Here is a 14,477-nt window from a genome sequence, read left to right as displayed (position 1 = left end):
CAAAAAAATAAATTTTTAAAAAAATTCTTTGTCTTTAACCTTGGCATTTTAATTATGATGTGTCTTGATGTGGGCCCTTGAATTCCTCTTGTTTGGGACTCTCTGAGCTTCCTGGACTTGTAAGTCTATTTCTTTCACCAGGTAGGGGAAGTTTTCTGTTTTCAGTATATTGCTCTCTCTCTTTTCCTTCTGGCACCCCCGTAATGTGAATGTTGGTACACTTGAAGTTGTCCCAGAGGCTCCTTACACCAAACATGTCAAACGAGGCATGTGGCCCGCCGGCTGTGAGTTTGACATGCTTTCCTTACACTATCTTCATATTTTGGGTTTTTTTCTTTTTGCTCTTCTAATTGGGTTTTTTTTGATTCCTCATATCCCAATTGCTATATTTCTGGCAGGTTCTTTTTCATGTTTTTGACATTCTCACTAAGATTCTTGAAGCTCTCATTAACACCTTTCATAACCATGATTTTGAACTCTGTATCCAGCAGTTCGCTTCCTTCCATTTCTTTCATTTGTGACATGTTTCTTTGTCTCCGAATTTTGGCTGCTTCCCTGTAATTGTTTCTACGTATTGGTTAGAGCTGCTATGTGTCCTTGAGTTGGTAGAGTGGCCTTATGTAGTAGGTGTCCCGTAGGGCCCAGTGGCTCAGCCTCCCGAGTCACCTGAGCTGGGCACGTAGGTGTGCCCCTTTGTGGGCTGTGTGCACAGTCTTGTTGTAGTTGAGCCTTGATTGCTGTTGGTGTCAGTGGGAGGAGTTGACCTCCAGGTCAATTGAAAAGAGTAGCTGGCTGGGAGGAGTAGCTGCAACTACAGTGGGAGAGTTGCTGTGCAGGAGACACCCCTCTGGAGCAGGACTTGCATCAGAGGGACTTTGGTGCTCACCAAATCTGCCTCTTAAGTGTGTTGCCTGTGGATGTGTGGAGTTGTGGATTTGTTATGGTCTGAGCTGTCCACCAGGTGCACTGGCTCTGGGGCCTCCACAGAGGTACAAAGTCAGCCATTGCCTGGGGTCACCTGACAGAAGCTACAGAGGGATCTGCAGACCGCTGATATTTGCTATTTGTATTGGGCTTGGAGGTGCCCAAGTGAGGCCCAGCAGTGAAGCAAGGCAGGCTGGTGCTAGGGTCAGATTTTGGACCTTTTATTGATTGCTTTGGAGCACACCATCACCAGCTGCAGCTTGTTTGAGAGACTTTAGCAAAGTGTGAAGCCTGAGCCAGGAAAGGCCATTCATATGGAAAAACATGCAAACAGCTGGGTTGGGCCTGCAAATTGGATAGGGCTGGGCCTCAGGGAATCATCAGAGTGGAGCGAACAGTGTGATCCAGGCTGATGGAGACTCAGGTATAGCTGCCAGTCAGCCTTACAACAGGGGAGATCCCAACACAGTAACAATGACCCTTACAAGCACCCCCATCTTGTGGAAAGCTGCCCCAAGTTCCTGCCCTGATGCCAGACAATCCAATTCCTCCCTGTATGTGTCTGGGTCCCCAGAGCCACCTGATGCTGGGAGTCCAAATAATTTTGTGGGCCAGCTCTTTAAACAGAACACCTGGGTCTCCCATAGCCTCCGTGTCACTCAGCCACAATCCCCATTGGTTTTTACAGCCTACAGTTATGGGGACTTCTCTTCTCAGCTCTAGAACCCTGGGCTTGGGGGCTGGTGTGGGGATGGAACCCCTTGCTCCTCATGTGTGGTCTCCACAGAGACGAACTCCCTCCCAATTAAAAAACATCACACATGGGTGTCGGACCAGCCTGTTCAGTGCCTCTGTTCCTCCTACCAGTCTCAATGTGCTTTCTTCTTTGCTTCTCTAGTTGTAGGACTTCCATTCAGCCAGCTTTCAGGTGGTTCTGCATGATGATTGTTCCGTATTTTAGTTGTAATTTTGATGTGGTTATGGGAGGCAGCAAGTACAGGCATTTTATGACGCCACCATTTTATACTGCCATTTTATTATTTATATTTTTGTATCCTTCTCCTTCTTCGTTCTCCTCAGACCCTTCAACACTCTATGTAATACTAGTTTGGTGTGATGAAATCCTTTATCTTTTTCTTGTCTGTGAATCTCTCTATCTGACCCTCAATTCTAAATGATAGTTTGCTGGGTAATCTCGATTGTAGGTACTTGCTATTCATCACTTTGAATATTTCTTGCCACTCCCTTCTGGCCTGCAGAATTTCTATTGAGAAATCAGCTGACAGTCGTAAGGGTGCTCCCTTGTAGATAACTGCTTTTTTAGTTGCTGCTTTTATATATTTATTTATTTTTTAAATGTTACTGATTTCAGAAAGAGGAAGGGAGGGGGATAGATAGAAACAACAATGATGAGAGAGAATCATTGATCGGCTGCCTCCTGCATGCCCCACACTAGGGATCAAGCCTGCAATTCGGGCATGTGCCCTGACCTGGAATCGAACCGTGACCTCCTGGTTCATAGGTAAATGCTCAACCACTGAGTCATGCCAGCCAGGCTCTCTTGCTACTTTTAAGATTATCTCTGTTTTTAACCCTTGGCATTTTAATTATGTGTCTTGCTGTGGGCCTCTGGGTTCCTCTTGTTTGGGACTCTGAGTTTCCTGGACCTGTAAGTCTATTTTTTCCACCAGGTAGGGGAAGTTTTCTGTCATTATTTTTTCATATAGGTGTTCAATATCTTGCTCTTTCTCTTCTCTTCTGGCACCCCCATAATGCAAATGTTGGTACACTTGAAGTTGTCCCAGAGACTCCTTACACTATCTTCATATTTTTGGATTCTTTTTTCTTTTTGCTCTTCTGATTGGGTGTTTTTTTTGTTTTTCTTTTTTTGCTTCCTCATATTCCAAATCGCTGATTTGATTTTCGGAATCCTCTACTGTTGATTCCCTGTAAATTATTCTTCATTTCAGCTAGTGTATCCTTCATCTGACTGGTCCTTTTTCATGTTTTTGATGTTCTCACTAAAATCCTGGAAATTCTCACTAAGTTCCTTGAAGCTCTCATGAAGATCCCTGAGCATCCTTATAATCGTTGTTTTGAACTCTGTATCTAGCAGTTTGCTTGCTTTGATTTCATTTAGTCCTTTTTTAATTTTTTTTTTCCTGGAGATTTCTCCTCTTCTTTCATTTGTGACATGTTTCTTTGTCTCCATATTTTGGCTTCTTCCCTGTATTTTTTCTATGTATTAGGTAGAGCTGCTATGTCTCCTAGAATTGGTAGAGTGGCCTTGTGTAGTAGGCGTTCTGTAGGGCCCAGTGGCTGGGCACTCTAGGTGCACCTCTGTGTGGGTTGTGTGTACTGTCCTGTTGTAGTTGAGCTTGATTGCTATTGGCATCACTGGGAGGAAATGACATCCAAGCCAACTGGCTGTGAGGACCAACTGTGAATACAGTGGAAGAGCTCCTATGCAGGAGACACTTCTATGGAGCAGGACTTGCTTCTGTGAGGCTTTGGTGCTCACCAAGTCTGCCCCTTGAGTGTGTCGATCATGGATGTAGTAGTGTTGTAATCTGGCGTGGCCTGAAGCTGTCCTCTGGGTGCACTGGCTCTGGGGCTTCCCAGGTGGTGCAAAGTCAGTCATGCTTGTGCCCTACCTGGGTCCACCCAGCACAAGCTAGAGCAATCTGCAGATGGCTGCTACTTGTGTTGAGCTTGGAGGTGCCCATGAGAGGCCAAACTGTGAACTAAGGCAGGCTGTTGCTAGTTATGGGCCTAGAGATACTTATTGAGAGTTATGGGGCACAATGAGTCCAGCTGCTGCTTATTTGAGAGATTTTAGGAAAGTCTGAAACCTGAGGCAGAACAGGCCATTGGTATGGAAAAGCTACTGCAAATAGCTTGGGTGGGGCTGCAAATTGGGTGGGGCAGGGTCTCAGGGAATCACCAGTACCAGGTGAAGTTGTGGGCCAGGCTGACTCAGATATGGCACCTGCCAGTCAGCTCTGTGGTAGGGGGGTCTCAGCTTAGAACTAAGATCTCTGGGAGCACTTCTGTCTGGGAGAAAGCTGCTCCTAAGTTCTTGCCTTGATGACAGACAATTTAGTTCCTCCCTGTATGTCCCTGGATCCTCCAAGCTGGTGCTGGAGCTCAGAGGGAGCAAGTCCAAGCAAGTCTGTGCCAGCCCTTTAAGAGTACTGCCTGGGTTTCTAGCAGCATCTGTGTCACTCAGCCACAACCCCTGCTGGTTTTTACAGTCCAAAGTTATGGGGATTTCTCTTCCCAGCACTAGAACCCTGGGCTGAGGAGTCTGGTGGGGTGGGGATGGAATGCCTTGCTCCTCCCAGGTGGCCTCCACAACCAAGATATCCCTTCTGATTAAAAAAAAATACCACACGTGGGTGTCGGACCAGCCCATTCCGTGCCTTTGTGCCTCTGCCCCTCCTACCAATCTCAACGAGCTTTCTTCTTTACTCCTCTAGTTGTGGGACTTCCATTCCGTCAGATTTCAGGTGGTTCTGAATGATAGTTGTTCTGTATTTTAGGTGTAATTTTGATGTGGTTGTGGGAGGATGTGAGTATTGCATTTACCTACACTGCCATCTTGGTTCCCCCTCTAGAACTGGTGATTTTTATTTTACCTCTTACTATAATCGTGTATAAATTTCATTTTCTCATCAGACCAGAAACTTTCAGAAGACAGGCCCATGTGACCTCAGCTGTATATCAATACTGATTGTCCATAACTGTTTGATGAAGGAATAACTATCAAAGCATCAGAAAGCACAGTATTAAGATCCAGTGTGGTTCCCCCTTCCCTAACCCATCCAGAATTACTGTGTGACTTTGCTACAGTAGCTAAACTTCTCTGAGCCTCAGTGTATTTCCAGTCATTGTAGTAATTCTTTGCCCTTTAGGGCAAGTGAAGTTTTACAACTTCCCATTTCTAAGGAGCTGTAGCCACCAATAAGAAATCTTTCAGGCATTTTTTTCATTTACAAATGTTGTTTTCTGAGGGCTGTTATTACTAATAGGCATATTTATTAAGCACTTTGCTACGTGTCAAGTACAGCTAAGTACATTAGAGGCACCATCTCATTTAACCCTTTTAAAAACAAAAGTAGGTACTATTAGTTTTACTATTTGATGAATGAGGAAGTAGAGCTAAGAAAGCTGGAGGTACCTGATGTCTAAGGACACCCAGATATGGTCTGGCAGCCGCTGGCAATGTAGGATGTCAATCAGTAAACACTTTCAGCTTCGATATTTGATACTGAAATTCTTTAGATCCGAAGCCCACCTGGTGCCAGGCAGAATTAGGCTCTCGCCCCGCCCTCACCCGCTGAGCTCCCAGGTGCCCAGGGAGAGGTCTGACGGCCAGGAGGGCCAAGGAGTGCTGATGCAAGATGTTGGCCTGCCCGGGCAGGTGCTCAGCTCTCCACCACCCCCTTCCCAGGCGTCACCCTCTCAGGAAAGTCCTGGCTGCGACTGGCCTCTGTCAGCACCAAGCTGGTCTGTGCGATTCTTCAGGGCAGGAATGCAAACAATGGAGAGAAGGGCCTATTCTCAAGCTGTTTCCACGTCAGGCCCTGTTTTAAATATTTTATCTGCATTAACTCACTAATTTTCCCAGCAACTCACTGAGGTAGGTGCTATCATTTCCCCATTTTACAGACTGAGTAAAGAAAATAACTTGCCCAAGTTAGCACATGGCAAAGTACATGGCAGTTGAATTCCAAAATACATGTGCTTGTCCACTATGCTGTATCAGAAATGCTCCGTGTTAACGGCTGTGCTCCCCGCACCCTGGTATGCAATGTGATTTATGAATGAACGAACAAATGAACGAACGAATGAGTCTGTGGTTGTACCGCCACATTCACTGCCTGGAAGTCAAGAGTTGCTGGAGCAAAGCCCCTTTTTAGAAATAAACTCTGGCCAGAAAACTATAATCTTACCTGCCCTACTAAGTGTAACAAAGACCCACTCAATCTACCAGCTTCAACCTGGCTGGGAAAGAAACGTTGTTTGGGCTGGTGTTACCTCACCGGTTCAGATGCCACCTGGACGAATGGGAACAGAAGAGCAATCTCTTCCTCATGCAAAGTCCTTCAGCAATGAGAGTGACAGCCACGTGTACTGAGTGTAACCAGGAGGGCCTGGGACTCCATCCATTTTAAAGTGGCTTCTGGAGCTTCAGAGAAGAGCAGGTGCTTGGACTCGAACCGAGGCTGGCCTCCCCCATGTCTGTGTTAAGACCCCGAGCTCAGGGCCTCCAGAGGAAGCTGATGCTCACAAAGGGAAGTGGCTTGCTGAAGCAGCAGTTGGAACTAAACCTCTTCCTGATTCCAAACCCCATGCTTCCCCCGCAAACTGCACTGTGGACAGGCCAGTCCCCAAGGCAGGAGCTCTGGGCAAGTCTCACGTCTTCTCTTGAGACCCCGCTGGGCCTGTCCAACACTCCGAGCAAGCCCCCTGCCCTGCTGTCAGCCTCCCACTGGCCCCTATTTTCTCAGCCCGAACAGTCCACCCTCCCCAATTTACAGGGGACCTGAGAGGGGAGATGCCCACCACCCCGGCTTTCAACCCACAACTCCTAAACATGCCCCCACCCCCTGACACACACACACACACACACACTGGCCCTGGCATCTGCTCCCTCCTCTCCTCAGCATGATCACTTTGTGCAGAAACTATACGTTCACTGTCCACCTGGCCCACAGACTGGAGGGCTGGAAGGTGTGTGCACCGGGCTGGGGAGCAAACACCGAGGGCCTGTCTGCTGAATGGAGGGACAGCTGGACAAATGAGTGAACCAATGAATGTTCAGGGTCATGAGAACTCATAGTTCTCCTGGATAATTCTTTCCTGATCCTAAGCATACCATTCAGCAACAAGAGCATCTCCCTCACTCTTTCTCATCTCCCGCCCCCCCCCCCCCCCATATCTCTGCCTGTCTCTCCCCCTCTCCCTCTCCCCTCCGCCTCCCTCTCCTTCTACCTTGACTCCCGCTCCCTCTGGCTCAACCATCAGAGAAGGAAGAGACAAGACTTCTGTTTTGTCTTGGGAGGTGGGGAGGAAGGTGGAGGGCATCCTAGTGGAAGAAACCAGCCAGGAGGTGCACATGGCCACCCTGGGAAGAAGGGCTGTGCTGGGGCTGGAGGGAGGGGCTGAATGATGCCAGAAAGGGCCCTGCAGCCGGGGAAGACTCTGGACTGGACTTCACCCAGGAGGCAGCGTGAGCCACGGGGAGTATCTGCTGTGGGTGAGAAAGATCAGGCGGCAGCATGGCCCACACCGGGAGGGGATAGTTTTGAGGCAGGGAGGCCAGCGAGGAGGCCCAGCAACAGCCCAGCCTTTTCTGCCACCGTTCCTTCCGAGTCAGTGCCACCCTCTTGGCCACCATAGAGGTCACGTCCATTTCAGCCTCCAGAGACATGCTGTGCGTTCCCTCTGCCAGGAATCCCCCTCATTCTTACCCACCTGTGCCTAAAGCCCTGCTCCAAGCCCCCATTCCAGGAAGCCCCCACTCTGGTGTGACTGGGCACACTTGCCCCTGAATCCTGAGGCTCAGGTTGTCTGTCCCTCCCGCCTGGCAGGGGACCATCCCCCATCTCCCTCTGCTCTCCTTCCCCTGGGCAAGTCTTACCGAGATGCTGCCCTCCGCTGTCCCCCCCACTTCTGCCCGCATCGCCGTCACAGGGGCCTGCCCCCTGCACAAAGCCCCGCCATGGCTCCCAGGACAGTGCTGCCCCGCGGGGATCAGCCGGGTCTCGCCCACCTATTGGGCTGTGTGACCTCTTGGGGGCAGCTGCAGTAAGCAAAGGCCTTCAACACAGTGGGTCCCTGGAAAATGTTTGTTCCCTGGGGGCCAGCAAGCCCCGTGCCCACAGCCTCCACCTCCTCCTTCCTGCGGAGCCCCACATCAGAAGGAGGAGAGGGGGCAGCCATGCCACAGCCACAGGCAGCTACTAAAAGCAATGGCTGCCATGGAAACAGAATGATAATGATGATAGTGGCAACTGGCATTTACAGGGACAAGTACTGCTCCATAGTTGATAGTAATTAACTCATTAACTCTTCACTGTAGCCCCGTGAGGCCAGGACAGTTCTTATTCCCATTGTGCAGATAGGAACAGTGAGGCACAGAAAGGTAAATAGCTCATTCAGTGTGCAGTGGAGCCAGGAGTCACCCAAAGCCTGGCCCTAAGGCACCTCACCCTGCGACCTCACAGGGACAAATGAAAAGGGAAAAGGAAGTTGCAGAATAGGAGCCTGAGGTGGTTCTCATTTGGGGTGAAAGAAAATGAGGGGTTCATATGCATGACAGATGCACACGTGAGTGGCAAAGTGTCTGGGAGGATGTACTCCAACTGTTAACTGGGTACCTGTGAGGGGTGCGCAGGGCACTTTTACTCCATGTACTTTGGGGTTTTTTTTTTGCATTTTTCGCACGAGAAGAAAAACCCATGTGCTGTGTAATTAAAAAAGAGAAAATTCGAGGAGTTAAGGGTAGAAAAGGGTAAAGGGGGTCAAATATGCGCTAACAGAAGATGCCTTGACTGGGGGATACACAGTGCAGGACACAGATGATGTGTCATAGAGATGTAACTTGAAACCTATATAATCAATGCCACCCCAAGAGAATATATTTTATAAATATTTTCAAACCCTGGGTATGACCCATTAGTGGATTGTAAAGTCAAGTTAGTGAGTTGCACCCAGCAATGTAAAAAAATTAGATAGACTAGAATATAAAGTACCAGGTCAACAGAGGAAGTGGAAGCAAGCGTTACTTCCCTAGCCCCTCCTTCCCTAACCCCTGGCTGCAGCGCATACATTGGGGAGAACACGTGGGGCCTAGATGCATTTCTCACCACAGGCCACTCCAAGAATTCGAAAGCCACTGGTGCAGACTTGTTAGTGTACAGAGGAATCAGACCGGCGGCCAGGGCCTCTGGGTCCAGGGGGAGAGTGTGGAGGTGGAGCGACAGCTGAGGAGGAGGTCGGGGTGCCTGGCTATGGGAACTGTCCTGTTGGGCCCACGCCCGTCAGCTTCTGCCCCGCCGCCCCTTGGTATACTTTCCTCCCCTCCAAGGCCCTTGCTTTTGAGAGCCTTTGCCAGAATTTTGGGGTTGAATCTCCCCCAGACCAAGAATGTCTGCTCTCTATGTCACAAATGGCCACTTCTCTGTGCACTTAAGGATGTCCTCCGGGAGCTCCCGGGCCCACCACACGCACCGTGGTCAAGGGGCGGGGTGGGAAACTAAAGGATTCTTTCCCAGCTTCCAGATGAGGGGGGCCAGTCGGAGAGGCCCCCACTGTCTGCAGCGAAGGCGGTCCCACCCAGGGTGAGCCTGACCTCAGGCGGCGGTGCGGGAAGAGGAGCAGAACCCCCGCCCCCGCCAGCCCCCCTCCCGGGGCTCCCGGGGCCCTGGCGCCTCCACAGCAGAGCTCGCCTAACCCCTGCCCCTCCCAGGGCAGCAGACATCTAAGAAGATAAAATAAAAAGAAGTAATTCCCCTGCTCTGACGTCAGCGCGGGGTCTGAGCAGCCCCGGCGCAGCCGGAGAGCTGGATTGCAACCAGATGTAACGCCCTTGAATCCTCACACGACGCTGCGCTGGGAGAGAACAGGGCGGGGTGCACTCCGCGGGGAGGGGGGCGCGCGGTCCCGCGTGGGTCCTGGACTCGGAGCTGCTGAGACCAGCGAAGGAGCTGCGGGGGGAGCGGCGCTGAGGCTGCGGCCGGGCCGCCATTCAGCGCGGGCGCCCTTCCCCCGCCCCCGACGCGCATTGTTACCCGTCGGTCCATTCAGAGCCGCGGCCCCGGCGCCCCCGCCCCGGCTTCCCGGGAGGAGGCCCGCTCCGCCGGCCCGGACGGAAGGAGGACCACGGCCCAGCGGCCTCGGGCCCTGGCGGCTCCGACGCGAGCAAGGCTCCAAATGTCACCCCGTGTCCTGCCATCCCTCGCCCCCCGCGCTCGGGGACGTCGGTCTCCCCGGCCCCCGGTGCCCCTGCGCGGGGGCAGTGGACCTGGCCGCGCGCCGCTGTCTGGGGACACGGGCTCTCGTGTCTGGAGCCCGGACGTCACGCCACCTCCGAAGGGCGCGAGCCTGGCCTGGCCGCGTCGGGGCGCCCGGCCTCGGGCAGCTTCCCCGGGTGGCGGCCTGCGCAGGCCCGGCGCCTGCCCCGGTGCCGCGGGCGCTGAGCCCTGGAGCCGCGTCGCCCACGCGGGCCCGCCCGCCCCGCGCGTCCCTGGCTCCTGGGCTGCGGCCCCCGCCCGCCGAGTCCCCCGCGGAGGCGCCGGCCTCCCGCCCCCCACGGGGCGCGCGCACAAAGGTCCGCTCCGGCCCACAGAACGCCCCGCGCCCCCACCCCACGCCCCGCACACACTCGGCTCCCGAGCGCGCCGGGCCTCCTGCCACACGCGACCCGCGCTCCCAGGGTCCACGGCCGACCGGACCCCGCCGCCGCGCGCATTCCCGGAGCCCCCTCCGCGGCGCGGGCGCCCACCTTGCGCTCGCCCTCGGCCATCTGCGCCCTGCGCCCCCCGCGCCACACAAAGCAGGGGCCGGGCTCCTGCGCGCGCCCCTTCTCCCCGGCCTCGCCCGCCGCCCCCGCCGCCCCCGCCGCCCGCGCTCGGTGCTCACCTCGCGCCGCTCACTCGGGGGCCCTGGGCCTGGCGCTGCGGCTTCGCGGCCCCGAGGCCCGGGTGGCCATGGGGTCCGGGTCGGCCGCCGCCCGCCGGGCAGGAAGGAGGGGGGCCGCGCGCCCCCTCCTCGCGCCGGCGCTCGGGCCGCAGTGGGCGGCCTGCTCCGCTCGCCTCCCGGCCGCGCCGCCCGCGCTCCAGTCCGCCTCTCCCGGCCCAGCCGCGGGCGGGGCGGCACCGGGACCGGCCCTGCCGCGCACCCGGACGCGTTGCCTGTGACCGCGGGAAAGGCTCTGCCCGGTGCACAGAGGCGCGAGCGGCTCGGCGTGGGGGCCGCAGGGGGAGCGGGAGGAAAAAGTTCCCGGGCGGCCTGGCTGCGCTCGCCCGCGCCCCGGCGCCCGCAGGGCCGTGCGCGCCCCGACAGCACCCCCTGGCGGCCCGCGTGCCCACTGCGCGCCCGCCCGCCGCCCGCGCGCCTTGTGGGAGGGAGGCTTGGTTGTGGGTCCCAGCGGAGCCCTCAAAAAGTTCATGCTCCGTCTCAGGCTTGGGGACGCCGCAGGACGAGGTTGGGGTGACCGCTGCACCCTCGAGCAGAGGCTTTGGACCGACGCCCCGCTCTCAGGTGCTCCCAGCCTCTGGCCTGTTCTCTAGGCCAGGCTCCCCCCGTCGCCCCACCAGTAGCCCTCACTGAGACCTTCTCTTGAAACCTTTTCGAACCCTAAATGTAACGGGCTGGACGTTCATGCCTTCGCTTACTGGGCACCTGGCACCTTGCTGGGCGCTGAGGAATCAGCAGAAGTACGTGGTTCCTGCTGTCACAGGCTGGTGTCCTGGTGGAGACAGACAGCAAACCAGCGCCTATGTATGGAAAGAACTGCGGGGAGAGAGGAGTGCCAGGGGGAAAACCGGCAGGTGAAGGGGCAGCCTGGCCACTTGGCCGCGAGTGTGGGTAGGAGGCCTATCTCAGCAGGGAACGGAATAGCAGGAAGGCACTGGCGAGGTAGAGCGACAGGAAGAGCATCTCTGGCAGAGCAGAGAGCAGGTGCAAAGGCCCTGAGGCAGAAGAGAGCGTGGTGGGCATGAGCGAGGGGGCGCGTGATGGGCATGAGCGAGGGGGCGCGTGATGGGCATGAGCGAGAGAGTGCGTGGTGGGCATGAGCTAGGGGGCGCGTGGTGGGCATGCTGAAGACAGCGCCTCACAGAGGACCGGGCTCTCCAGGCTGCAGAGGGTCTGGGGAGAAATGCAGGTGCCATTCTAGTGCCACTGGGAAGGAAGCCATGGGCAGATGACCTTGATGTTGGATGAATGAGCGCATGAACCCGTTAACTTAGAGACTCCCCGACAGTTGCCACTCCAAAGCTCCACTCACCGGAAGGCAGGCTGAAAGCCAGCAGCCCCGCCCAGGAGCCACAGCCCCACCCCCCACCCCCCAGCCTCTGTGGTCCCTTGGTGTCATGGAGGTGGTCAGGGCGCCAGAGCTCCCAGGTGCCGTGGGGACTAGTGAGTTCCTGTATCAAACCTCAGTTTCCTCATCTCTAAAATAAGGCAGTGGGGTTGCAAGGACAGTGCCCATTTATCTTGGGGGGACCAGATGACTGTACCCCTTTTTGTGCATCTCATTTGATCCTGTCGCCCCTCTGTAGGCAGCTAATCCTATTTTGCTTCCGAGTAAACTGAAGTCCCCTGTCCTGGCTCTCAGAGCCCTTCCCACCAGCCCACGGCCAGGGAGGACGAGACGGGAGCTGGGTCCAGGTGTGGACTGTGTTGTCTCCATCTGGTTTAAGCACAGGTTCTGGGGGAGACAGACTTGGTTTCTAAATCCGGCTCCTCTGTACCCAGCTGGGTGAGCTTTGTGCAAACCTCTTAACTTGCTGAGACTCAGTTTCCCTATCTGTGAAATGAGTGGGAGTGATAGTGGTTCCACTTCCTGGGGTTGCTGAGACGATAAATGAGGTAGGCTGTGTGAAGCATTTAGCCAGAGCCTGGTATGCAGTGAATGCTGTTGGCATTTTAGGTCAAATGTGTGGGGATGGTCCCTTCCATTCGTCTGGAAACTTCCTCGCCCCCAGCGTGACCCTCCCTGCCTTAACCTGCTGCTGCCGAGAACCTAGGGGAAGGCCACGTGCTGGGGACAGCAGTGAGCAGCAAGAAGAGGAGGACCCTGGGGGCCATTTCTGAGCACCTACTGTGTGCAGATGCCTTCCGTATGTGCTAGTCTCCTAGGGCTATAGTAACAATGGACCACAAGTCTAATGGCTTAAAGGGACATAGATTTCTTCTTCCCAGTGTGTAAGCCAGAAGTCTGAGGTCAGTTTCACTGGGCTAAGGTCAAGGTGTGGAAGGGCTGGCTCCTGGAGACTCTAGGGGAGGGCCTGTCCTTGCCTTTGCTTGCTTCTGGAAGCCGCCTGCATTTCATGGCTCATGCGCCCTTGCTGACCTCCAGAAGGTCGAACAGGTAAGGAAACAATTGCTTCTATTGCCACATCTCCTACCTCCTTTGACTATCTTGACTCCCCTCATAAGGACCTTGTTATTCTATTGGGCCCTCCTGGGTTATCCAGGACACTCTCTCCATCTCAGGACCTTTAATTCAGTCACATCTGCAAAACCCCCCTCCCCTCCCCGTCTTTGCCATATAACAAACTATTCATAGGTCCCAGGGATTAAGACCTAAATATCTTTTTTTAAATACATTTTTATTGATTTCAAAGAGGAAGGGAGAGAGATAGAAACATCAATGATGAGAGAGAATCATTGATCGGCTGCCTCCTGCAAGTCCCACACTGGGGATTGAGCTTGCAACCTGGGCATGTGCCCTGACCGGGAATTGAACCATGACCTCCTGGTTCATAGGTTGACACTCAAGCATTGAGCCACGCCAGCCGGGCAGACCTGGATATCTTTGTGAGCCATTGTTAAGCCTCACTTTCTCTAAAACAAGCATGTCAAACTCGCGCCCACAATGAGTATTTTTGTGGCCCAGCCAATATAACAGTCTGTAAGAAACGTTTTAATAAAAATTTCATAACTTAATTTTTACAATATCCTGTTATACATAATTATTAATAATGAACTACAATGTTTGCTAACGACTGATTACTATCATCGTGTTGCATTCATTTCCCTCACACGCTTACACCAGGCGCACCATTTCTCTCCACTAATACCAGCAGCGAATATTTTAGCAGCCGATGGCCATATCATTAGTCTTGGACTGACTTGTTGGGTGTGTGCAACAGGAAGTATTTCACTTTCAGAGAACAAGAAAAATAGGTTTATTTGCGTTATGCTTATTAATTTGTGCAGTTATTCAGTGTCTGGTAAGTTCATGTTCAAGACAAAATATTAATTTTTATTAAAATGTTCTATTATTTTATGTTAACAATGACTCATTTATTTCAGCCCTTTGTATTCAGCATGTCTCTATTGAAATAAACCTGTTTCTAGGAAAATTGAAGCTTTTATTTGTTTGCGGCCACATACACTTGCACCTTGTTTATTTGGCCCGTGTTAGCTTTGAGTTTGACACACTTGGTCTAAATGCTTTCTCATCAAAACTCATTTTACAGATGAGAGAATTCAGGCCCTGAGAGATGAAGTCACCCCTCCACGGTCACACAGCAGGTGAGTCAGTCACCTGTTCCATGCATGTCATTGAGTGGGTCAGACATCAGGTTAGGCTCCGGGTTGTATGTAAAAGTTACCTATGAAAAGCAAGCTGTGAAGCACAGGCATGACGTGTAATACCTGTCCTGTTGAGGAATTCAAGGAAGGCCTCCAGGAGGCGGTGTCCCATGAGCAGAGACCTGAAGAGTGATTTTCCCTTAAGACAGGCAGGCTTGTGAGCAAGAGCCACTTCTGGGGTTAACCATCGTGAGACTGTGCTTGCTGGGAGGACACGGGGC

At 53.4% G+C, this 14,477-nt stretch overlaps 1 protein-coding gene across 2 annotated transcripts in view; it reads right to left on the bottom strand.

Annotated features, from left to right (window-relative positions):
- The window catches only part of RAI1 (retinoic acid induced 1), a 118,371-nt gene extending 107,381 nt beyond the window's left edge, over positions 1-10,990 (bottom strand). For both annotated transcript variants that reach the window (XM_036296256.1, XM_036296257.1), the window contains exon 1: positions 10,573-10,990. The gene's annotated coding sequence lies outside the window, so the exon portion shown is untranslated. The remainder of the gene's footprint in view (positions 1-10,572) is intronic.
- Positions 10,991-14,477: the final 3,487 nt, after the last annotated feature.

The sequence above is a fragment of the Myotis myotis genome, unplaced genomic scaffold, assembly GCF_014108235.1.
Source record: "Myotis myotis isolate mMyoMyo1 unplaced genomic scaffold, mMyoMyo1.p scaffold_m19_p_29, whole genome shotgun sequence".
NCBI classification, from domain to species: Eukaryota; Metazoa; Chordata; class Mammalia; order Chiroptera; family Vespertilionidae; genus Myotis; species Myotis myotis.
This window is presented reverse-complemented; position numbering and strand designations above follow the sequence as displayed.